Here is a 27,113-nt window from a genome sequence, read left to right as displayed (position 1 = left end):
TTGCCAGCTCCTGGAGGCAGGGCTCTGTATTACCAAACTGTAACTCCATAGTTTCCATATATGGTAAGTGAGCTAGATGTAATGATTAAACGACATTTAGGTATTCTTTTCAGCAGATCAGTTGACGGGAAAGGTGGCTAAAGAGAATATTGCAAAGAACCCAAAGCAACTGCAGCCTGACTGTTGCTCCGGGCTGCTCTCTGCTGACAACAGAAGCGAATGGTGGAACCTGGTCACCACCACCCAACTGGGTGGAGAGGGAAGCAGTATAGCAGTGAAACTGAGCCTGAGAGCTGTCGGAACAGAGAGAGGGAGAACATTCCTGGTAGTGAGTTAGTGGCTAAGTGACAATGTTACTACATCACTGATGCATATTTTCCCCAGATTATAAAAATAATTTATGTGCATTTGAAAATTGGAAACAAAATGCAGAAAATATAAAGAAGATTGAATCCATAACCTCACAACCCAGAGCTAACCACAATTAATATTTAATTCTATATTTGTAGCATTTTTGATAAGACATATACAAATATCTTAAATATAGGTCTATGAATTCAGAAAATAAAGTCCATATTTTACTTTTTTTCCCCCCTTTGAGACAGAGTCTTGCTCTGTCAGCAGGCTGGAGTGCAGTGGCGCTATCTCGGTTTACTGCAATCTCCGCCTCCTGGGTTCAAGCAATTCTCCTGCCTCAGCCTCCCGAGTAGCTGGGACTACAAGTGCACGCCACCACTCTTGGCTAATTTTTGTATTTTTAGTGGAGACGGGGTTTCACCATGTTGGCCAAAATTGCCTCAATCTCTTGACCTCATCTGCCTGCCTTGGCCTCCCAAATTACGGGATTACAGACATTTGCCACCGTGCCCGGCCTATACTTTATATATGATTTAGCTCTTTCAAATTAACACTTTATTGTAAGCATTACTCTATGTCCTTTAAATATTCTTTGAGTGCATAATTCTAATAGTTTCCTATCGTCAGTTTCTAGATGGGCCCTAATCTATTAAACCAAGCCGTAAACATTGGAAATTCAAGCTGTTTTTACTGTCTTCCCATTGTAAATAAAACTGTTATAATCATTAAATTGTACATACCTATATACACATCGCAAATTATTTCCTCGACGCATTGCAGTGGAATTACTAGATCAAAGATTATGCACGTGAGATTTTCATTTATTTTTATGGTTACACAGTAGGTTTTTATATTTGTGGGTTATAGGAGATACCTTGATACAGGCATGTAATGCATAATAATTACATTATGGTAAATGGGATATCTATCCCCTCAAGCATTTATCTTTTCTGTTACAAACAATCCAATTATATGCTCTTTTAGTTATTTTTAAATGTGTCATTAAATTGTTATTGACCATAGTCACCCCATTGCGCTATCAAATACTAGGTTTTATTCTTTCTAACTACATTTTTTTACTCATTAACCACCCCTACTTCCTCCCACCCTACACTGCCCTCCCCAGCCTCCAGTAACCATCCTGCTATTCTTTATCTTCATAAGTTTGATTGCTTTCATTTTTAGTTCCCACAATGAATGAGAACATGCAGAGTTTGTCTTTCTGTGCCTGCCTTATTTCACTTGATAGAATGACTTCCATTTCCACCCATGTGGTTGCCAATGACAGGATCTCATTCTTCTTTATGACTGAATAGTACTCCACTGTGTATGAGTACCATAATTTCTTTATCTATTCATCTGTTGATGGACACGCGTTGCTTGCAAATCTTGGCTACTGTGAACAGTGTTGCAATAAACATGGGAATGCAGAAATTCCTTTGATACACTAATTTCCTTTCTTTGGGGTATATACCCAGCAGTGGGATTGCTGGATCACATAGTACCTCTATTTTTAGTTTTTTGAGGAATGTCCAAACTGCTCTTCCTAGTGGTTAAGATTTTTGTTTAAGTATTAACATTTACTGAGCACTTACTCCATCCCTTTCACTATTTTAAATATTTAACATTATTATGTTAATTACCTAATTATTAATCACGTAACTATTAATTACTAATTAATTAACGATTAATTATCTACTATTAATTAATAATTATTAATTCGTTATTACCTTCATCTCCTACCCCCAGGCCCATCTCACAGATGAGGAAACTGAGGCTTAGTGAGGTCTTGTGACTTGCTGAAATCTCATGCCTAATTAGTGGAGCCTGAATTAGAATCTAATCTCTAGCTGTTAGACTAATTGCACTCAGAGCCTATCTCTTCTGGGGCCTCATTCACTTTTGCATTTGCATGTGTTTAATATTTTAATGAGTTGAAATTTCTTGTTACTTTTTGTTTTGTTTTGCTTCTGGAGTGGTGTCACCTCTGGTTGACGATCTCTGTGAATTAGACAAGCAAGCACAGGAGTTCTCAGAGCATCTGGAAGTGAAGATGCCGGGTCAGAGGGAGTCCTGTTACTCACTTGACTCTTGTATTAAAGGTCACTACTATTGTTTTCCTCGTAGTAGAGAGGAGAAAAATGCAGCACAGAAAAATTCGGTAATAAAGTTTCACCCTCAGAAAATAAAAAGGAGGGACCAACACCGTCAAACTCCAATGAAGCTGTCTAATTACCCTCGACTGTGGCTTTACCCACTTTCCCACTGTTGCTTTAGTTTATGAATGCTCATCTCACACTGAGAAACACAGATGAAATATTTTATCCTTACCTTTGGTCTGTTGACAACTTAGATTGTTTCATTTGTATTTTTTTATAACTATAGAGATTGAATTTTTTCATATTAAAAATTTGCTTTTTTGTAAACTGGCAATTTTTGGTTAACAGTAATTGCCCTTTACTCTTTGGTATATGTGTGTGTGTGTATAAATATATATAAATAGCATATAAATACACATGCATGCATACACACATATATACTTTCTATAGTGAGAACAGTAATGCTTTGTCTATCATACGTATTCTGTTATTCCCAATGTGGCCTTAGCATTTAATTCTATAGTGCTTTTGATGTCTTTAATTTTTCTACACCTAAACTAATTTTTTAGTTGTCTCTTACTTTAAAGAGTTTTACTTAAGACTTGCTTCTGTCTTTAATATTCATATTTTCTTTTAGCCTGCCATAATTGTAGTAATTTTTTCATTCAAATATTTGATCCATCTGGGGTTTATTTTGTAAGTGTAATTTTTGTCATTATAACATACATAATTGGATTTTAGAACTAACAACCAATTTTCCTAGTAATATTTACTAACGAATGCATCATTCCTCCAATTATTTAAAAAGTTACTTCTGTCATATATGTTTTGGTTGCTTTCTATTTCATTCCTTTATCTGTCTTAGACACTATCATATGGTTTTGATTATTGCAATTTTATAAACATGTTAGCAGGGTCTCTACAGAACTCTTCTTTTAAATCCTGCAATTATCCATCTTCATTCCTCTATGTTTTTTAATACTCCTCAAAATCACTTTTTCGAGTTACAAAATAACATCATTAGGAAATTAATTGGGAAATATCTTAAACTTACATATTATTTAGGAAATAATTACATTTATAACCAATGTCTTTCCTTCTAGTAATAACATTTATTTCACTTTTGTGCCATTTTAATATATCTTGATAATATCTTGGAGCATTTTTTTTACACAGATCCTGATTTTTTAGCTTGTTCCTAGTTATTATGTATACTTTCTTGAATAAAATCTCTTTTCTTTAAAAAATGCTCTTTGGGTTTTGAAATGTCTAAAAGAGTTATTGTGGCTTTTGTGGTGGTGGCTGGTTCTTGTTTACTTTGTTTTTAGCCAGCTTTCTGTGTAACTCACTAGTCTGAATAGATTTTTACTGCCTATCTTGATTTTCCAAGGGGAAAAAAATGAAAAAACATCATATATCACCTGAAAATGACAATGTTGTCTTTTCGCCATTGACGACCCCTCTTGTTAGAGCTGTTTGTTTTATTACCTTGACTGGAACTTCCAAGAAATGTTGCATAATCGTAGTGATGGAAGATACGTATCTGACACTTCTGTGAAACTCTTCTGTTGTTTCACCATTGCATATAATCTTCAGTGGTTTAAAATAAATAGATTTTGCATCTCATGTCAAGAATTACCTTTTTCCCAATTTTCTAATATTAATATTTCATTTTTATTAATTATTATTTTATTAATATTTAATACATTTTTATTATGGTGATTATAGAATATTTTTCTCTGGCCTATTTATGTTATATATTTTAATAGTAGCTCTCCTAATTTTCTTTCTTTAGAAAAAAATGCAACTCGGCCACGGGATATGATGTTTTTGACATAATATCAGATTCAGCTTCTTTCTGTCTTCTTTCTGATTATACAAATGGGAAGATAGTTTGCGTTTTCCCTCTCTTGTGCTAGTGCTGTCATTTTAGAGCCAGAGTTAGGATAGCTTCATAAAACCAATGAGGAAGCTTTGGATCTTCTATCCTCTCGGTTTTATAGAGCAGAAGAATGATCTGTTCTTCCAACTTGGAAAAACGCTGTTCATAAAAACATTTGAGCCAGAGCCATTTTTGGAGGTAAGCCTTTGACAACACTTTCAATGTCTTCCCAGTTATTTTTTTCTGGTCAGGTTTACTGCTCCACCCTGAGTCAATTTTGGTCATTTATATTTTCCTAGAAAATCATCCCTTTCATTGAGCTTTTCAGGTTTATTAGGACAGAGCAGCACTCAGTATTCTCTAGCAGTGCTTTTACACTCTTTCTTATCTATAGCATCATTCTCTTGTAACTAATTTTGTATATTTGTGTTTTCTTTTTTATTTTTAGTTAGACTTGTAAAGTTTGTTTATGTTATTGGTTCAGATATGGTACTACAAAGGTCCAGATCTCAGATTTTTAAAATAAATTTTAAGACTTTCTTCTTTGCCAATGAATTTCTGCTTCTTTCTCCATTTTCTCTTTCCTGCTTTCCTAAAGCACTTATTATGCCATTGTTTTCTCATATCTTAGTTAAATACTTATTTAATATTCACCTTTTCTTATTAATAATAAGATATTTAGTAATATAATATAATATTATTATATAATAATCACTATAATAATAAGATATTTATAATATCTTAATAATAATAAGATATAATATCTTATGTGCAATTGCCCGTGAGTGCAACTGTGGCAATGTTGCATAGTTTTTCATGAGCAGCCTTCTCATCAATATTTTCGAAGTGATTCTGAATTATAGCTTTTCCTCTCATAGTTAGAAAAGCTATTTATTTAGGACATTATCTTCATTTTATGAGTTTGGGTTTGTTTCATTTAAACTGGCATCGGTAATTTATATATATTTTTGCCACCGTATGTTTAGATCCTGCTATTACAAAATTTCTGCTTTGGGAAATACATTAAGGTTTATTTTCTAAATAAATATGTGATCAGTTTATATTAATGTTTAATGTGTATTTTTAAATAAAATGAATTCCATTTTTAGGGCTCAAGTCTGTACTACCAATGTCTATTATAGTACTTTCGTTAGCTTTCTTAAATTCATTATAATCTTCATTATTTGTGACTTTTTGTATCTTTTAGAAACCAAGAGTGGCAAATTATTTTATTGGGTTTCTATATATTTCTCCTTGTATTTTTAATTGGTGTTCTTCGTGTACTTTGAGGTGATGTTGTTCAGTTATGTGTATGAGATATATTTTCATAGTGAAGTGTGCCTTTTGAAATATGACTCCCTTTTTTAAAGTAACATTTTGTGTCTTGCATTTTGATCCAATATAAATATTTGCACTCATCTTTCTTTGAGTGTTTATGAGTAAGGCTTTAACTATCAATGTTACTTTTAACTTTTCTGCGTCATTTTGATTAAGATGTGTTTTCTTTAAAGAAAAATAACATTAATACATGCTTCTAATAGTTGTTTCAAAAGATTAAATAGAATAACACAATAAAAACAAATAGTGTAGTATTTGACATATAGAAAATGCTCAATGAGTACCAACTAATAATTTCATGAAAAGCATGCATTCAATTTTCTTTTTGAGACAGAGTCTTGCCCTGTCGCCCAAGCTGGAGTGCAGCGGAGCAATCTCAGCTCACTGCAACCTCCGCCTCCTCGGTTCAAGTGATTCTCCTGCCTCAGCCTCCCAAGTAGCTGGGATTACAGGTGTCCGCCACCACGCCCGGCTACTTTTTTGTATTTTTAGTAGAGACGGGGTTTCACCATGTTGGCCAGACTAGTCTCGAACTCCTAACCTCAGGTGATCTGCCCATCTGGGCCTCCCAAAGTACTGGGATTACAGGCATGGCATTGAATTTTTAAAACAAAATTGAAATTTCGGAATTATAATTCAAGACTATAGTCTTTATTGTTACATATTTTATTTTAGGCATTCTTCTTAACATCTGCTCTCATCCTTTCTATTTTTCATATGCTTTTCCTGGTTCTTTCTTGTTAAGTCTACTTTACTTCCTCAGGCCCTGTGCTAAATGTGATGGATGCTACCATGAGGAAACCTAAAGGGCTTACATTCTAGAAGGAAAGGCAGACTCAAATCAAATTATCGCTCAAACTACCAAGTAAAATTAGAACCATAATACATGCTTTGGGATACGTGAGCGTAGACTCGCAACTACCACCTTAGATTCATATAACATTTGCAAAGCACTTTTCATACATTATGTCCTGTGAGAAAAATTACAGTCATAGAAGAGGTATCCCTTGACACTACATGATTAAAGGGTAGATGGTTATTTCTTTCCAAACAGACATTTCTTATACAAAATGTCATGTACCACTCACTCTCAGAATCTGTCATTCTGAGAATACACAGAAATTTTGCCCATTAATGGGATTCAACATTTTCAGGGGAGAAAGGCAGTAGAACATTCCCTTCCTTCCTTTCTTTCTTTCTTTCTTTTTTTCTTTCTTTCTTTCTTTCTTTCTTTTTCTTTCTTCTTTCTTTCTCTCTCTCTCTTTTCCTTCCTTCCTTCCTTCCTTCCTTCCTTCCTTCCTTTCTTCCTTCCTTCCTTCCTTCCTTCCTTCCTTCCTTCCTTCCTTCCTTTCCTTCCTTCTTTCTTTCTTCCTTCTTTCCTTCCTTCCTTCTTCCTTCTTCTCTTCCTTCCTTCCTTCCTTCCTTCCTTCCTTCCTTCCTTCCTTCCTTCCTTCCTTTCTTTCTTCCTTCCTTTCTTTCTTTCTTTCTTTCTTTCTTTCTTTCTTTCTTTCTTTCTTTTGACGGAGTCTTGCTTTGTCACCCAGGCTAGAGTGCAGTGGCACAATTTCGGCTCACTGAAAGCTCCACCTCCCGGGTTCATGTCATTGTCCTGCCTCAGTCTCCCATGTAGCTGGGACTACAGGCGCCCGCCACCAGGCCCGGCTAATTTTTTGTATTTTTTTAAGTAGAGACATGGTTTGACCGTGTTAACCAGGATGGTCTCAGTCTCCTGACCTCATGATCCGCCCGCCTTGGCCTCTCAAAGTGCTGGGATTACAGGCATGAGCCACCACGCCCGGCCTGAACATTCTGTTTCTTAGGTAAAACATCCAAGAATGCAGTCTGCAACCCTACTACTTTAGAAGGGTAGGGGGGAAACTACTGAGAGATTAGATGTTCAATAAATATGCATTACATGTCTTCTGTTGACTAAGAACTGTGCTAAGCTGTGTAGATACAATGAAAATAAGACATAGTTCCTGTCTCATGGACCAAGCCACCCGTATGACAAGTTCCGTAGTGAGGACCATGGAACACAGAAGACTCAGAAATTGGACAGTACTTGGGGACAGTTGTAGCCCTCTCCATATATTGAAATACAGAAAAGCTGTATCTTTCCTGCAGTCAGAATTGTGTAAAGATGGAATGAGTTTTCTGATGAGAAAATATGTTTCTCTCCCACCAGTCTGTGGACTTTCAACTTCTTTATCTCCTCTTTTGTCAGTGCTAGATGTCCCATATGCATGACTTTTTAAAGTGTTTATTACAGGAATTTTCAAAGATTCAGTGGTACTAAAAATAATATCATAATTATCCACATACCCAATCTCCAACATCATTAAACGATAACATTTATCCAAATGTGCTTTGAATCTCTAATTAAGAAGCAAAATTTTAAAGATGAAGTTGAAACCTCATTTGTCACCCTACTGATCCCATTCCTCTTCTTCCTGCCCCGGAGTTTGTGTAGCCCTGAAGTTGATGTCACGCTTTTTCATCCATGTTCTTGTATATTCACTACATCAATACATCTGACTTTTTTTCTGGAAACTTTAACCCCAAACCACTTTCTTGCTCAAAACCCTTCAGTGGCTCCCAACTGTCTATACCAATGATCCCCAAATCAAGTCATCTTCTGAATCTTCTCAGGAGTTTCAAAATTATATAGATTCCTGGATTGTCTTTGGGGACTTTGCAAATTTTCAGGGTTTCTCAACTTTCAAGCTATTGAGACTAGGGGCTACACAATTCCTCATAGCAGGGTCTGCTCTGTGTCTGGTGGGATGTTTAGCAGTGTCCTGGCCTCCACTCATTAGGGGTCTGTAGCTTCCCCACTAGTTGTAACAACCAAAAATATTCCCAGAAATTGTGATATTAATCACGTCTTTTATTTTCTGTATTCTGAGGCTTTGATACCTGGAGCCTTGCTCACCCTGGAAGGCTGCTCTTCCCAGTTAGCCAGTTCCTAGGTATAACAAACAACTCATCTGTAAATATGATTTTCAAATACAAACCAACCCATCCGGAGCCCACACAGCAACCACTTTCTCTATTGGGCTGTCACACTGCAGGCCACTCTCCACCTGCCCTAATAACCCCAGGGCCAGGGGCCAGACAACTAGGGACAGCCCTGTGCCCCAGAGCCACTGAAATTATCCAAACTAGCCAATCATGAATCTGCTTACTCTGCCTCACCTGTTCCTTGCTGCAGGAACCACAAGAAAGCTTCTTACCCACAATCCCCACTCCCCAGACTCCTGACCGATCGAGGTGCTTCTGCACCTGGCCCTGTGTGGTGTGGCCTGCCCTCACTGTCAGCAACAACTTTGTTGTCAGTGGCAGCTGTCTTTTCATCTTTTGGCCTTATTACATCTCAAATTTTCTACGATCCACTCTATTTTATTTTATTTTATTTTTCGAGACAGGGTCTCGCTCTGTCGCCAGGTTGGAGTGCAGTGGCGCAATCTCGGCTCACTGCAACCTCCGCCTCCTAGGTTCAAGTGATTCTCGTGCCTCAGCCTCCTGAGTAGCTGGGAGTACAGGCGTGCGCCACCACGCCCAGCTAATTTTTGTGTTTTTAGTGGAGACGAGTTTTCACCATGTTGACCAGGATGGTCTTGATCTCCTGACCTTGTGATCTGCCCACCTCAGCCTCCCAAAGTGCTGGGATTACAGGCGTGAGCCACTGCGCCTGGCCAATCCACTACCTTTTAAAGCAATTGCCAAGTGTCTTGTCCCAGATTGAGAAGGACTAGGTTAATCTGAAACCTGGCAATCTGTATCTTAAAAAAAATTATCTAAGTGATGTGAGATCACTGGGTTTGGGAACCATGAACCTTTAGACTCTAGGCACAAGAGTTGAGTCTGGCCTTCAAGGCCTCTGACAATCTGGCCCCATCACACATGCGTTCCTTCTCTCTTGCCACACATGTTACTGCCTGGCCCCTTCGTCTGCAAAACTGATCCTTGAGGACATGCTGAGTCTTCTCACTTTCAAATCTTTGCTCTAAATGCAGACTCTGGCTTTTCCAATGACCTCTTAGACTTCTAATCTCACAGGCATTTTTTAAAACAATACATGTTTGTTTACTAAAGGAATTAACTCACCCCTTCATGGTGACACATCTGAAACAGTTAAAAGGCTACTCTCATGCCTTAATGCTTTACAAACCCTCACACAAATATGAGGCAGTAATTACAAGTTTACACTCTCAAACACAGGCTAAGGCCCTTCTCGCAGTTTAATTTTATATCTGTTGCTATGGTTATTTGATTCCTGTCTCTCTCCCACACTAGACTAAAGATTTCCCAAGGTCAAAGATCAAGTCTATTTTTGCTCATATCCACAGTACTTTACAAAGTGTCTGGCAATAAACATTTGGTGCACAAATGAATTAATTGATTAATTAACCGACTAATTAATTACTATCTTATCTTGTCTTTTCAACTGGATTTCAAACGTTTGAGGATTATTTTGCTTCCAAGTTTCCTTTCAACCCTGTAAACACAGTTACGTTTAAACAGTACATATTGAAACAATAAATGATTACTATTATCTGAACTGCATTAGTGTTATCAGTAGTACTTTACTGAGACTACCGACAGAAGCCAAGTACTCATTCGATTTATGTTTTTAAATGAGCAGAATCCCTTTGAACAAAAAACAACTGCATTTGCAAAGCAATATGATGTTATTTATGACCATTATGTCATCGCCTATTCAGAAAGGATAGATCTAATGCAAAGTGAGCATTAGTGCCTAAAACCAAAAAAACTATCCTCGCGTTTGACGAATGTCATTATGGTCAGGATAATTCCAAAAATTGAATTGAACTAGCAGAAAGTGTCTTCTGACATTTTTTATTTCGGTTTAATATATGGAGATACATTCAACCTGAGGAAAACAAAGTTTGTTTTCCCATATTGGTGTTTTCCCTCCGCAGTGTCTTCATTTCTTACTTACAGAGAAGAATGCTAGCATTTTCTTTTTTTTTTTTTTTTTTTCAGAGTGATCATTGTGTGTGCTTAGGAGACGCTGACTTGGCAGTTAACTGTGAGAACGTGGGAATTCCCAGCCCCAGCCCCAACCCCTGGGCAGGTGGGACCTAGAAGCTCTGTGTAGACAGTTACACCCCTGGCCATGGTGGGGAGGGCGTGGCCTTCGGAGGGTTGAAGAGCAGGAGCAGTGAATGGTTTATTCCCAAAAGACTTCTTTCTGCCTTCATCATTCTAACACAATGAAGACCTACTTGCTCCCCCAATTTTAGATTTAGTTTGTACCTACAGGGCTTGGAACACTGAAAATAAAATACTGAATTACAGACAGCCTGCAGGCATTCTAGAACAGTCTGTCTACCTCTCTCAAAGAATAATTATGAAGCAGCGCCTCAGGGTCCAGGGAATTTGTCCACCATCGTTTGTATAATAACTGCCAGTGCAGAGATCCTGAAAAAAAGTCTCTGTTCTTTCTATGATGTACAAACTTCCTTAAGAAAATAAATCTGCACTTCAAAATTTATATTCCAAGGCTTGAAAACAAAAGCACATCGCTGTTTCTCAAAGCAAGAAAAGATTTGTTCTAAGTGGCTCCAGAGGTGATTGCTGTTCAAAGAGCCGAGATAAGAACCCACAACCACTTCACATCGTCAGCAGACAGGAGCAGTTCATGCCAGACAGCAGGAATCAGCTCAAATCCACTCTGTGTCCTTGCTCACTCTTTCTGTCTGACTTCCAGTCCTACCCCACCTCCGTCCCCACCTCTATCCCACGGCCTCTTCCTCTTCTCATCCCTGGCATCTCCCCACTTTCTTACCTAGTATCTGACTCTCTCCCTCCCTCCCTTTCTTTCAGCTGTTCCCTCCCTCTCTCCTCTTTTCTGTGCCCCATAACCATCCTTTTCTCTCCTTTCTTCCTTCCTACCTTAGAACTTTCTACATCCCTGTTTAAGGTTTGGATCTGTCATTGATCCCTATAAAATTAGATGCACTATAAATAGATGTACAGAATTGCCTTGAAGTCAAAGTGGAGAAATCTGAGAACTCTTTCTCTTTCACTATATTTGAGCCTTCTTTATCATTAATAATGGCCGCTTAGGACACCTTAGAATGGTTGTACCTTATTTTGGGAAGCTTTCTGAGAGTGGGGCTTCCCACCCTCTAGGAATTCAAGATGAAAACATTCACCCACCTGTTGATCTCCAATAAGCCCATCATGCATTTACTACAATGGGAATTGGTTTATCTAGAGAATACGTGAGACAAACAGGACTCTCAATGAGTCCAGTAGAAGTGACAGCCCAAGTGATAGGGACAGGAGGCAGGGAAATTCTAGGCAGAAGTGGACCAGTCTCTGATGAGGGCCCCACCCTTAAGCCTGGAACTGTGGCCCAAAGTGAGAACTTACATTCCTGTTTTCCTGCTCAAATGTTTCCTTTTCCAAGACCACCTGTGCCCTGTCCCACCCCCATCCTGTGCCCATAAAAAACCCCAGGCTCAGCCAGCACTGACAGGAGAAGCAGTTGGACATCAGAGACTACTGCTGGAGGTTGGAGAGAGGTGGCTTGACTTCAGAGGGACAGCTTGATGGTATAGCTTCAGAGAGGAGTCTGGCCAGGGACAGCTGGATTTCAGGGGAAGATTACCTTCCCACTCCATCCCCTTTTCAGCTCCCCTTCCCACTGAGAGCCACTGTCATCAACAATAAAATCTCTTGCATTTACTACCTTCAATTCGTTCTTGTGACCTCATTCCTCCTGGATGCTGGACAAGAACTCGGTACCACGAGTGTGGGTGCAAAAGGCTGTCACACTGACCCTCCGCTGAGCTGTTAATACTTAAGCTGTCTGCAGACAGCAAAGCTAAAAGGGTACTCTAACACTTTTTCTTGGGCTTTGGGGGTTGTGGACACCTTCCCCCAGATGCTGCCATGGGGCCAGTATGGAGTTCGTTCTTGCCAGCACCCAAAAGTGCTCACCCTGGCTCCTGCACCTGATCACCTGTGCTCCCCCTCCTGCAAGCAGTGGAGCAGTGAGTGAGTGGAGTTGGCCCCTGCTGGCACCCATGCACTCCAGTTTCCACCCACGAATGGGGTCAGGGAAATATCCTGCTTCACAAGCACCAAGTTTGGTTTAAAAAACCACTCAGTTAAAAGGAAGAGGGAGTAGAAACAGCAGGAAATAGGGGTTCAAGGCCAGGCCTTCCCAGTCAAGAGAGAGTGAGCCATGGCATCCAGACACTTCATTGACAGAAGCCCTGTCCTTCCAGGGCTCTTAGATTCCCTCCCTCAATCTGGCCCCAAGTATACCTCTGCCGGCCCCTTGGAACTCTGCATTGGTAACCCAGCCTGAAATTTACTGTGAAGCTTGAAGCTGAACAAGCTGATGACCACAGCTTCTTCCTTGTCCTTCTTCTCTGTCCTTGTCCAGATCAAGTCATAGGAGCCCACAGATATTTTGAACAGGACAAGAGCCTCATGATCTTCACTTGCCTTTATCACTTTACATCCAGAGATCAGCTTATGAAAGCCTCATAAATGAACATATGTATAAGCCCATTTTGATGACAGATCACTTTAAAAAAAACACTTTGAGATATAATTGAAACATAATAAACTGTCCATATTTAAGGTACACTATTGGGTAAGTTCTGACATAGGTATATGCTGTAAAACCATCACAAAATGTATCTTATACAATTAAGATAATAAATGTATCCATCACCCGTAAAGCTGGCTTTTCTGTTTGTTTTGGTTTTTTTCAATAGACTTTATTTTTAGGGAAGTTGTAAGTTCACAACAAAATCGAGAGGAAAACACAAAGATTTCTTATAAGTCATTGTGTCCACACATGCACAGCCTGACCCCCTGTTGTTGTTCTCCACTGGAGTGACACATTAGTTACTGCTGATGAATCTGCATTGGCACATTCTTATCACTCAGGTCCGTAGTTTATATTAGAGTTCACTCTTGCTGTCATACATTCTATGAGTTTGGGCAAATGCATACACCAGTATAGTATCAGACAGAATTGTTTTTTGCCCTTAAAGTCCTCTGTGCAAATGAATAGGATACGTAAAGCGCAGATCACTTTTTAGTAAAATGTTGCCTTGTTTTGATTTGACAACGTAGGTGATACTACCAATCACTGGAGAGAATGTAAAAATAGAAAAAAGATGACCTGAATCCAAATCTCTTTTTCCTTCTGAAGTTCACTGTTGATTCCTTAGCCTCCCCCTTTCTTTCTTACTCTATTTATAAAGTTTTTACTTTCTAATACAGCCTGTCAATATTTAAAAATTTTTTTCATTAGCAGCACACTGCATAGTGTGGGGGAAATATCTTTATTTCAAAACTAATTGTACATATAATCCATGTTTACATACATGTAGACCATAAGACAGTTCGGATATTTTGGGGTAGTATGAGCTCAGTCTGAGTTCAGGCATTCCAAACCCTGATAACCCAGCAGAAAGTTAATGCTGGGTTATAGGATTTGGAGTGCCTGAACCATGTCATTGGGTAATGAACTTTGTTTTACACTGCCCTCTCCCTCCGTCAATTTGCCTCCTCACTGGTTCTCTTTCAGTTCCTGTACATGTCACATATTCTCCTCCCTCAAGGCCTATGCATTTTTTCCTTTCAGTTTCTAGTGATGTTCTTCCACATCCTTTACCTAGATATCCTCTTCTTACCTTTTATGTCTCAAATAAAACATAACATCTTTCTTGTGAAACACCCTTAACTAAACTTCCTCCCTGTTGTTCTATCTCATACCCCTTGTCCTTTCCCTGTAGAATTGCACTGTTCAGTAAGTAGTCACTACCTGCATGTGGGTGTTCAAATGAAAATTAATTAAATTTAAATAACATTTGAAATACAGTTTGTCAGCACATTGCGTGCATCTAAAGTGCTCAATAATCGTATGCAATTAGTGACTACCCTATTGAACACATAGGTACAGAAGATTTCCATTATCACAGAAGTTTTCACTGGAGAGTAGTCCATCTAGATCATTTAGTATAGTTCCTAATTTTACATTAATTCTGTGGGATGTTTTTGTTTGCTTGGTTGATGTTTACCTACTTCTGGACTGTATACTTTATGAGTGCAAGAATCACGAAATATTGATCAGGGCTCTATACATATTTTGGGGATGAAAGAATGGCATGAATCAAGTCCAAAGCCAGTACATTGCAAGAATGCACAAGAGAGGAAACATATGTGCAGATGAGAGGCAATGACCCTCATATTTTTAGCTCCGGTTGGAAAAACCATGAAAGTATACAGAGGGGAAAAAAAGGATACTGGGCTGTCCAATTAACAATGGAGTAAAAACATTTTTTCCCATTCTCCTTCCTAAAATCAAATAAAGGCAATAAGAAGAACAAAAAAACATAGAAGAGAAAGCCTCTTGAAACCGAGAAGCATCTGCAACCACAAACTACAAAATACAGCTGCTAAACAAAATGAAAGTTGGATCAAATTGGTGGCAAATATCAAGAGTGAATATACTCCACGGCACGGTACTGCAAATGTCAGTTCCATCACCTTAAAAAGGCCAGCCAATGGCTCCTTGCTGGAACGTCTGGATGTGGGGACTGCTTGAGCCCTGGAAACATCTCCAAGTCCCATTCCACGTTATCTAGTGACAGGGAGAGCCGGTGCTGGATGATAAATTACACAGACACAGTATCATTGTGAATAGCCAGTGGCCTGTATGGCGAGGTAGAGAGGTGGCAGTCACCATCGACTGAAATGCGATACACACTAAATCCCGTCCCATAAGTACGACTACCTATTACACACAGGTGATCGATGTAGTCATTCCTTGGAGAAAGTGGGAAGAAATTGAGCTGTTAGCAGAAACCCACTCCAAAGTTTGAGGAAGAGTGCCTTGTGCCCTGTAAAATGTCCTCCTGTACTCTTCCTCCTCCAATTTTTTAGCAAATGCTTTACCCAGGCAAAAACTTCTCCCACTTAGAGATAAGTAATAATCAGAAAAGATCCAGCCTGAGAAATATGCATGGATATAACTGGATGGAAGAATGAAACATGCCATACAAAAGCCAGATGGTGGCTAGAGCTCAGAAGAATTACTCTGCAGGCAGAACAACAGTGCACACAAACATTTATCCAGAGTCAAAGAATTGATGATGGTGAAAATCAGATGGTGAAATTTGAGCCTGTGAAAATCAGAGCTCAAAGAAGAGATATAGGGATCAAAGAAGGCATGATAAGGCAATACAAAGAAATAAATGTGAGCTGAGAGAGATCTGGTGAAAATGCAGAAGAGAAAAAAAATTTTAAACTAAAGCCATGCTGAAATTAAAGTAAATATTGCTGAGAAAGAGAGACATGAAGGACAGGCTGAGTTAGAAAGAAATGAACAAAACATGTGGAAAAGCCAAAGAGTTACAGAGAAAATAAGACATAGTGAATAAATATGCATGGAATTTGTGAACCCCCCTAAAGGAAACTGAACAAATGTAGTAGAAATGAAATATCCAAACATATGAGAGAAGATATTTTATAAAACAAAGGTAGATACGTATCTTACGATTGAAAGATCACACTGTGTTCCAAGAAAAACTGATCAATCAAAACATAGCCATTAAATTTTTTGGCTTCCATGATTAGAGGTAGTATCCCATAACATCCAGCAACTCCTCTGTATGTCTCCCCAGCCTCTCAATAAATAACCAAGCAAAATAAATACATGTATTTTTAAAAGCTACCTATAGGGCAAAAGAAAGAGTCGAACAGGGTTCAAAGTTCTGTAAAGCAATGTCTACAACTCCTCAGTTAAGGAATGGGACCAAATGTTTTACAGCAAGACGGACATATTTAAATATGCATGAACGAAATAAACATAACATCCATAAGTCCTTGTGGGAAAAAAACAAAGTATCTGATAACTTAATTGAGATTTCCAAGAGACAAATGAAAAGACATGAAAAAAAATTGAAAATGTTCGTTAAACCAACTTAAAGAATTTTGAAAACTATAGCCACAGAAAACAATATAAATTTTTATTAATGCTGAAAAAGTAGAAAACATAATGAAATTTTCTATTTGGAGGGTAATCTTTTCCTTAAAAATTCCTTGTAGGCAGGGTCTGGTGGCTCACACTTGTAATCCCAGCACTTTGGGAGGCTGAGGCAGGTGGATCACCTGAGGTCGGGAGTTCAGGACCAGCCTGACTAACATGGAGAAACCCCATCTCTACTGAAAATACAAAATTAGCTGGGCGTGGTGGCGCATGCCTGTAATCCCAGCTACTCGGGAGGCTGAGGCAGGGGAATTGCTTGAACCCGGGAGGTGGAGGTTGTGTGAGCTGAGATCGCACCATTGCACTTAGCCTTGGCAACAAGAGCAAAACTCCATTTCAAAAAAAAAAAAAAAAAAAAAGATTCCTTGTAAAGTGAATTATCAAAATAAAAACATTGTACTTCATTCAGTTACAAATAAAACATATCGCCTCAATATTTGAGTAATTGAATCTTTAATTTAAATAAAAATAAAGCCAGGCACAGTGGTTCATGCCTATAATCATAGTACTTTGGGAGGCGGGAAGATCTTTTGAGCCCTTGGCGTTCAAGGTGGCAGTGAGCTGTCGCTCACTGAACTCTAGCTGGGTGATGGAGGAGCAAGACCCTGTTTCTAAAGACAGGAAAATTGTTAAAAATTAAAAATAAATAATAGGCTGGGCACGGTGGCTCACGCCTGTAATCTCAGCATTTTGAGAGGCTGAGGCGGTGGATCACAAGGTCAGGAGATTGAGACCATCCTGGCTAACACAGTGAAACTTTGTCTGTACTAAAAATACAAAAAATTAACTGGGCGTGGTGGCAGGCGCCTATAGTCCCAGCTGCTTGGGAGGCTGAGGTAGGAGAATGGCATGAACCTGGGAGGCGGAGCTTGCAGTGAGCCGAGATGGTGCCATTGTACTTCAGCCTGGGCGACAGAGTGCGACTCCACCTCAAAATAAATAAATAAAATAAATAGTAAATGACCCCCAAAATCTGTACAAATGATGCAAATAATTCACAAGATCATCACCACTACAAACCAGCAAATCATGGACCTGCCAGGGTTTACTAAAACCTGTGCAAACTATACTACTGAGAACGTGGCTGCATAGTGGCACTCACTATGGCTGAGTTGCTCATAAATGTGCTTGCCAGGAGATGTCTCATAATTTGAATTTCTCACATATCATAATTCCCATGAGTCTCACGGGACCATCTTACGCCATAACTTTAAAAAATCAGACAGACGTGGGCAAGAGAGAAGCTAAAGAAAGTATCATTTCTTTGGTTTCCTCACCTTTCATAGAAACCATCAACAGCTACTGTCTGAAGATGATAAAAATAAAGACATATGCATATGGTTAGACAATTGTATGAACATATGTATCAGATGGAAAACACACACAGCAAAACAAATACCCATCACAAAAGAAAAAAACAAAGGAAGTATTTATAATGAAGTCATTTAAAATAAACATGAGCGTAACTCCCCGAGTGACCTCCCTAAATAAATAGCAGCACTCCTTCCCATAACCGTGCTCCTTATTCCTATTTTCCTACTTTATTTTTTTTCCCACAGCACTTAACCACCACCATTGCATATTTATTTGTTGTTATTCTTATAATTTTTCGCCTCTCCTAACTAGAAGTCAATTCTACAAAGGCAGAAATTCTATTTTGTTCACTGCTGTATCCCAGCATCTCACATCATAGTTGGTATAACTGTCAGTGCTCAATAAGTACTTTTTAAAATAAATGTATGAGTAAAAACAGAAAACTGATACAAAATGAAACTACAGAAATGAAGCCAAACAAAGATAACATAACAATAAATGTGAATAAAACAAATTCAGTTATTCAAAGGAGAATAATCACAGTATGGGTCAAAAACATTAACCAAATACAATATACTGGTTAAAATAGGTAAGCTCTGAAGTAAAAATGCAAATTTGATTTCCAAATCAAAGGTCTTATCAATCCTCTTTTAAGATGACATTCTGAGGCTACAGGTGGCTAATCTGTGTAAAGCAAGACACAGAAGAGTGCCCAGTACATGGTGCACAGTCAGTAACTATTAGGGGCAATGGTAAAAGCAGAAGTGAGCTTGGTTGTATCAATGGTGACAGCAGTGGTAACTCAAACCAAATGACTTCATAGGGTTACAATGAAAAGCATCAGTGTCAATCAGAATGGCTATAATTAAAAAGTCAAAAAATAACAAACGCTAGTCAGGTTGCAGAGAAAAGGGAACACTTATATACTGTTGGTGCAAGCATGAATTAGTTCAACCATTGTGGAAGACAAGACAGTGTGGTGATTCCTCAAAGATCTAAAACCAGAAACACCACTCGACCCAGCAATCCCATTACTGGGTATACACCCAAAGGAATATAAATGATTCTATCATAACGACACATGCACGTGTATGTTCATTGCAGCACGATTCACAATAGCAAAGACATAGAGTCAACCTAAATGCCTATCGATGGTAGACTGGATAAAGAAAATGTGGTACATATATGCAATGGGATACTACGAAATCATGAAAAAGAATGAGATCATATCGTTAGCAGGAACAAGGGTGGACCTGGAGGCCCTTATCCTTAGTAAACTAATGCAGGAACAGAAAACCAAGTACAGCATGTTCTCACTTATAAGTGGGAGCTAAATGATGAAAAACATGGATACATAGAGGGGAACAACACACACTGGGGCCTACACAAGGGAGGAGGAATGGAGGAGGGAAAGGAGCAGGAAAAATAACTAATGGGTACTAGGTTTAATACTGAGTGATGAAATAATCTGTACAACAAACCTCCATGATACAAGTTTACTTATGTAACAAACCTGCGCATGTACCCCTGAACTCAAAATAAAAGTTAAATAAAAAAAGAAAAAGAGTCTGTTGTCATGACAGTATAAAAGACTGAGTCTGATGTGGTCTGGAGACTGTGAGAAACATTCTCCAAGGAAATTATATTTAAGCTGAGACCTGAAGGATAGATGGGAACTAGTCAGGCAAAGAGCAAGGCAGTGGGCAGAGAAAATGGAAAACGAAATTTGTGTGTGTGGTAGGGGAGGAGAGGAATAGCATTTAAGGCATCAGCAACAGCACGTGTGAGCAGAATACATTGCAGAGAAGTGCCAAATACTCCAGCCTCGGGAAAAAGTCTCATCCCCACAGCACACACTTTAGTTAACAGACACTGCAATGGGAAATTTTGTTGTTAATGTATTCAATTGACTTAACAAATACTTATGTCAGCTCTTATGTGCCAGGCACTCTGTCAGATGCTGGGGTTAGAACCAAGGTATGCAGAGCCCCTTGGCTTCACGGAGCTCACAGTGGGAAATTTTTAAAAGTAAATGATAGGCACACTGGGTTTTACTATGAAAAATAGCAGAGTGCCACAGAAGCATACGGCAGGTAAGCCTAATTTAATTCTGGGGTCCAAAAATTATCCTAGAAAGCGTAACTTTTAGGAGAACACTCAAAGGAAAATTAATTGCTCTTAAGGTGAGTGAGGAGGAATGAACAAAACATTTGTGAAGGTATTGAGGTAAAAGAAAATGTAGCAGTAGAGCATTTGAAAGAAATGCAGTATATCTGAAGCAAAGAGAACCAGAGACAGAAGGAGAGCAAAAGAGTGAGAGAGAGAGGTGCAAGCAGAGAGAAGCTGGAAAGAGACAAGGCATGATAGCCTGCATTAAGAACTGTATTTCCAGTTGGGCGCAGTGGCTCATGCCTGTAATCCCAGCACTCTGGGAGGCCGAGGCGGGCAGATCACGAGGTCAGGAGTTCGAGACCAGTCTGGCAAACATGGTGAAACCCCATCTATACTAAAAATATGAAAATTAGCCAGGCGTGGTGGCGGACACCTGTAATCCCAGCTACTCGGGAGACTGAGGCAGAATTGCTTGAACCGGGAGGTGGAGGTTGTGGTGAGCTGAGATCATGCCACTCCACTCAAGCCTGGGCAACAGCGTGAGACTCTGTCTCAAAAAAAAAAAAAAAAAAAAAAAAAAAAAAAAAAAAAGAAAGAAAGAAACAGAACTGTATTTCCTAAGTCCATAAGAAATCATTGAACATGGATTGACCAATCCATTTTTCATATAATATGAAAGATTGTTCTGGTTATTGTGTGGAAAATTGCTTGAAGCAGCCGAACATGGAAGCTGCAGAGGCCACATGTATTTGTCAGTGTAAGTTTTGTTGTCCTATGGTAATAAATATCCCCCAAATCTCAGTGGCTCAAACAATAAAAATGTTTTTCTCACTCAGGCTGCACATCTTTCATGGATTCTGGTCCACTTTGTCCTCACGCGGGGATGCAGACTGACAAGTTTCCACCATGAAGGGTTGTTATGTGCCATAGCAGGGAGAGGAAAATGGAGCAAATCAGTCACCAGCTCGTCACACAGCAGAGTGTCCCACGTCACATCTGCTGATATGTTATGGCCAAAGTACATGACTATCTCCAAGGAGCTGAGAGGTGAAATACCGACATTCGTCTGGATGGAGGAGAACCAGGAGAGTCGTAAACATCCTACGGACTACACACTGTTTAACAAGATGCAACAGTATTCTAGGTAAGAGACCATGGAGAGGCATTTATGAAAGCATTTTTAAATCAAATTAGAATTACTAAAATTTGTTGATTAATTGGACATGAGAGTTGAGGGAGATGGAAGAGTCAGGGATCATTTCCCTGTGATGGATAGGACAACTGGATAAATGCCGTAAAGTATCCTGAGTTAGAGAAAGTAGAAGATATTTTGGAGTGGGAGGGAACATTCAAACAGAGATGTCTAGTACACAGCTGGAAATGAGATAGAAGAGAGGTCTGGGCCGAAAAATAAATTTTAGAGTGTTTGACATCCAAATGGTACTTGAAACCAATGGAACAAAGATTTGTGTGGGAGGGTAAGCAAATCATTTTTCTTTGAGACTTTCTCGATTTTGGCACCGAAAGTCGTATGTCATGCGAATATTCTCAGGCTTGAACGAACTGCAGTAGTTGGTCACCCTGTGAGAGTGTGAATAAAAAGAACACCAAGACAGATTTGTGAGGTGAAAACATGTACTGGTCAGGTTGAACAAGAGGAGTTGTCAAATGATACTGAGAAAAATAGTCATGAAGACAGAAGACAAGTCAGAGGAATATCAGAGTCCCAGAAAGCAAGGAAAGAGTTTCAACAAGGAGAGAGTGAGGGGCCAACAGGGCCAAATGGTACCCCAAGGTTAGGTAGGACTCAGATTGCAAATGTCCGTTGCTGAGGGACTGGAAAACAGCTGAAATAGGACTCCCAGTTGTTCACACAGCCAAGCAGAGATCAGGCAGGGAGGGGACGGCTTGTCCAAACACAGGAGGCTGACACATCAGGAAAGGGTCTGAGCTTGTCCTGGGTATAGTGACCAGATACAGCAGACAGCATAGCAGCTTCTCACATAGCAGAAAAGAAATGATGGAGATCTAGGTTCTTGACTTGCAGTTCACTGCATACCTCCTCAGGCTGCTGGACTGCAGAATTCCAAAGGAATTCATTTAACACATAAGAGGAATCAAAAAGAATACTCCTCAATTATACAAATGCAGGACACAGATAAAACTCTCTTTTAAAGGTGCATAGAGAGAAAATAGCCAATTGGGGCCTATGGAGAGACTCTGAAACATAAATGAAGATAAACTATAAGAAACATAAAGAAAATTTTAATAAACATGATTTTTCTTTTTCAGTACAATTCAAGAAAGCATGAATCAGTTATTGGGGTTTTTCCTATAGAGTTGTAGGAATTCCTTACATATTTTGGGTATTAACTCCTTATTAGATATATGGTCTACAAATATTTTCTTCCATTCCACAGGTTGCCTTTTCATTCTGCTAATGGTTTTCTTAGCTATACAGAAGCTTTTTAGTTAATATAATTGCACTTACCTAGTTTTGCTTTTTTTTTTTTTTTTTTTTTTTTTTGCCTGTGCTCTTGGTGTTTTATAGAAGAGATTATTGCCCAGACCAACATCTAGAAGATTTCCTCCCATGTTTTATTTTAATATTTTATGTATCATGTCTTATATTTAAGTCTTTAATCCACTTTAGTTGATTTTTGTATGTGTCATGAGATAGTGCTCTGATTTCATTCTTTTCCATGTGAATATCTGATTTTCCCAACACAATGTATGAAAGAGATTCTTTTTTTCCATAGTATATTCTTGGCACTCTTGGTAAATATCAGTTGACCATATATGCCTGGGTTCCATTCTGGGTTCTGCATTCTATTCCATTTGTCTGTATATCTGTTTTGATGCCACACTGTTTTGTTTACTGTAGGCTTTAAGGGTCTTTAGTGTTTCCAAATGAATAATAGGATTTCTTTTTCTATTTCTGCAAAAATGCCGTTGGGATTTTGTTGGAGATTGCATTGAATCTATTGATTGATTTGGGAAGTAGGGACATTTTCTCTTCTTAAGTTTTTAAGCTATCTCCTACAGGAAGGAAGAACATTTTAACAATATTAATTCCTCCAATCAATAAACATGAAAAATATTTACATTTGCATCTTAAAAAAATTTTTGTCTGTGTTTCGTAGTTTCGAGAGTACAAGTCTTTCACTTTCTTGGTTAAGTTTATTCCTAAGTATTTTGGTTTTTTTGATGCATTTGTAAATGGAATTGTTTTCTTAATTTCTTTTTCAGTCTATAGAAATGAAACTAATTTTTTGTATGTTGATTTTATTTTCTTCCACTTCACTGAATATGTCTGTAAGTCAACAATTTCTCTCTCTCTCTCTCTCTCTCTCTCTCTGTCTCTCTCTCTCTCTCTGTGTATGTAGACTTTAGGATTTAAAAAAAAAAAATATATATATATATATATATATATATATATATATATATATATGACTACATCATCTGCAAACAGAAATCATTTTACTTCTTCCTTTCCGGTTTGGATGCTTTTTTTTTTTTTTGGCTAATTCTCTGGTAAAGACTTCTTGTACTATGTAATTGAACAGAAGTGCCAAGAGTGGGTATCCTGGCCTTGTTCCAGATCTTAGAGTGAAAGATGTTAGCTTTCTAACCATTGAATATGCCGTCAACTGTGAGCTTGTCAATGTGGCCTTTCTTGTGCTCAGGTAAATTCCTCCTGTATGTAACTTATTAAGAGTTTTTATCACGAAGTGTTCAGTTGTGTCAAGTACTTTTTTCTGCATCTATTGAGATGATCATGCTATTTTTATCCTTCGTTCTGTTAATGTGGTATATCGCCTTGATTTATTTGCATAAGTAGAGCCATCTTCACATCCATTGGATAAATCTTACTTGGTCGTGATGTATAATTTTTTTTAAATGTTCTGTTATATTCAATTTGATTGTAGTCTGTTGAGGAGTTTTGTGTCTGTTTGTCGGGGTTATTGGCCTATAGTTTTGTTGTGTTTTTTTTTTTTTTTTCTTGAGGTGCTTTCATCTAGCTTTGATATCAGAGTAATGCTGGCTTCCTAGAATAACTTTAAAAGTGTTCCCTTGTCTTCTATTTTTGGAATAGTTTAAGAAGCAATATTATTAATTCTTCTATATTTGTTTGGTAAAATTCACCTGCCAAGCTTACTGGTCTTGGGTTTTTCTTTGCTGACAGTTTATTATCATTATTATTATTCCTTCAATCTCCTTGTTTTTTATCGGACTGTTTAGGTTTTCTATTTGTTCTTTATTCACTCTTGGAAGAGTGTATGTTTCTAGGAATTTCTCCAATTCTTTTTGGTTGTCCAATTTGTCAGCATATAATTTTGTACAATGGTTTCTTATGATTCTTTTCTATGAAATCTTTTGTAATGGCTCCTCTTTCATTTCTGATATTTTATCTTTTTTTTCTTAGCCAATCTAGTTAAAGTTTTATTAGTTTTATTTATTTTTTCAAAATACCAGCTCATAGTTTTGTCAGTTTTTAAAAAATGTTTTCTATTTTCTATTTTATTTCTGTTCTGATCTTTATTTATTTATTTATTTTTTGCTAATTTTGTATTTAGTTTATTCTTATATTCTAGTTCTTGAGATATAGTTAGGTTGCTTACTTGGGATCTTTCTTTGTTATAATGTAGGTGTTTATTGCTGTAAACTTCCCTCTTAGTACTGTTTTTGATGCATCTCATAAGTTTTGTTTTGTTGTGTTTCATTTTTGTTGTCTCAAAATATTTTCTAATTTTCTCTTGACTTCTTTTTAGACCCAATAGTTGTTTGAGAGTGTGTTGTTTAATTTTCATGCATTTGTAAATTTTTCTGTTTTTATTCTATTTTTTATTTCTAGTTTCATTCCATTGTGATTGGAAAAGAGACTTGAAATAATTACAATCTTAAATTGTTAAGACTTGTTTTGTAGCCTAGCAAGTGATTTATTTTGAAAAATGTTTCATGAACACTCGAGAAGAATGAGTATTCTATTTCTGTTGCACTGGTCTAGAACCAAACCTACAATATCTCCGATGTATGTCTGAATACTTACCTTGAATAATTCCTCTACATAGATTGAGAACCACATTAGACAGTGTTACAGCTTTGTGTTTTGACTGTCAATATATAGAAAACTCAAGAGGAGAAAGTCTATTGTCCTTGTCTATATTTTTGCTCATGTATAATTTCTTCCTTTCTAATGTTCTGAGTCTTTGTTTTATTCTGTTCTTTATGTTTAGAGAACTTTATTGAGTCATTTTTTAGGGTAGATCTGTGGGTTTTAAATTCTCTTAGTTCTCTTTTATCTTATGTCTTGATTTTATCTTTATTCCTGAAGAATATTTTCTCTGGATATAGGATTCTGGGCTGATAGGTGTTTTTTTTTTTTTTTTTTTCTTTCAACATTTGAAAAATATTGCAGCACTTTCTTCTGGCCTCTGTGATTGTTGAAGAGAAATCTACCATTATCCAAACTGTTTTTCCCATATAGCCAATATGTCATTTCTCTCTCATTGCTTTCAAAAATTTTTCTTTGCATTTAGTTTTTAGAAGTTTCACTATGATGTGCTTTGATGTAGATTTCTTACATCTTTTATTTTTATTTTTTCTTTTTTGGTCAATTTGGGATATTTTAAGCCATTATTTCTTCAAGTACTTTTTTGGCTCCACTGTCTTTCTTCTCCTCTTCTGGAACTCAAATCATACTAATGTTACATCTTTATTAAAGAGCCATATGCACTTGAGATTGTGTTCTTTCTTTTTTTTTTTTCAATCTATTCTCTCTTTGTTGTTTAGAGTGGATAATTTTTATTGTTATGTCTTCAAGTTATCTGATTCTTTCTTCTATTCTCTCAGTTCTGTTGTTCAGTCCATTTGTTCAGTTGTCTATTTTGGTTATTATATATTTTAGTTCTAAAATTCCCATTTGGTTTTTTATCTTATATTTCCTTGTTGAAATGTTCTATTATTATTATCTCTCTCTTTTTTTTTGTTTGTTTTTTGGTTTTTTTTGAGACTGAGTCTTGCTGTGTTGCCCAGGCTGGAATGCAGTGGCACGATCTCAGCTCACTGCAAGCTCTGCCTACCAGGTTCTAGTAATTCTCCTTGCCACAGCCCCCCGCGTAGCTGGGATTACAGGAGCCCACCACCACGCCCAGCTAATTCCTGTATTTTTTAGTAGAAATGGGGTTTCACTATGTTGGTCAGGCTGGTCTCTAACTCTTGACCTCAGGCGATCCACCTGCCTCGGCCTCTCAAAGTGCTGGGATTATAGGCATGAGCTGTGCCTCGCCTGAAATGTTCTACTATTTTGCTAAAAAGTTCTTTGCTCTTGGTTTGATAAGTGATTTTTTTTTTTTTATTGAAACCAGTATATCTTCTGCATCATGATACAAAACACTGGATCGTATTGAAATCCAATTTTAGCAGGCCTTCTCTGACACCACTCTAGTGAATGAAAGGGGATACTGCCTCATTTCTGTGGATGGACTTGAAAGGTCTAGCTTCTCTTCTGTTGACACATGGCGGGCAAGGGAGAGGATTCCTCATAACTTCTGGATGCGGATGGGAGTCGAGGCTCCCACTAGGCATTCTCTGACACTATCCCAGCAAGAAGGGCACCTTATTACTATTTTATTTTATTTTATTTTTTTTGATACAGAGTTTTGTTCTCGTTGCCCAGGCTGGAGTGCAATAGCACGAACTCGACTCACCGCAACCTCCGCCTCTCGGGTTCAAACGATTCTCCTGCCTCAGCCTCCCGAGTAGCTGGGATTACAGGCATGTGCCACCACGTGCGGCTAATTTTGTATTTTTGGTAGAGACAGGGTTTCTTCATGTTGGTCAGGCTGGTCTCAAACTCCCGACCTTAGGTGATCCACCCTCCTCAGCCTTCCAAAGTACTAGGATTACAGGCATGAGTCACTGCGCCCGGCCCTCATGACTGCTCTTTACATGGCCTCCACTGACA

General features: G+C 38.1%; 1 protein-coding gene across 2 annotated transcripts in view; it reads left to right on the top strand.

The window, feature by feature from the left end:
- The window catches only part of MYOCD (myocardin), a 221,284-nt gene that overhangs the window by 19,657 nt on the left and 174,514 nt on the right, over positions 1-27,113 (top strand). The window contains exon 3 of one of the 2 annotated variants that reach the window (XM_050765608.1): positions 20,983-21,290. The gene's annotated coding sequence lies outside the window, so the exon portion shown is untranslated. Of the gene's footprint in view, positions 1-20,982; positions 21,291-27,113 lie in introns of those variants that run through there. The other variant, XM_050765610.1, reaches the window with a different exon arrangement.

This window comes from Macaca thibetana, chromosome 16 (assembly GCF_024542745.1).
Source record: "Macaca thibetana thibetana isolate TM-01 chromosome 16, ASM2454274v1, whole genome shotgun sequence".
In the NCBI taxonomy this organism is placed as follows: Eukaryota; Metazoa; Chordata; class Mammalia; order Primates; family Cercopithecidae; genus Macaca; species Macaca thibetana.
Note: the sequence above shows the minus strand (reverse complement) of the source record. Positions and strands in the feature narration are given on the sequence as shown.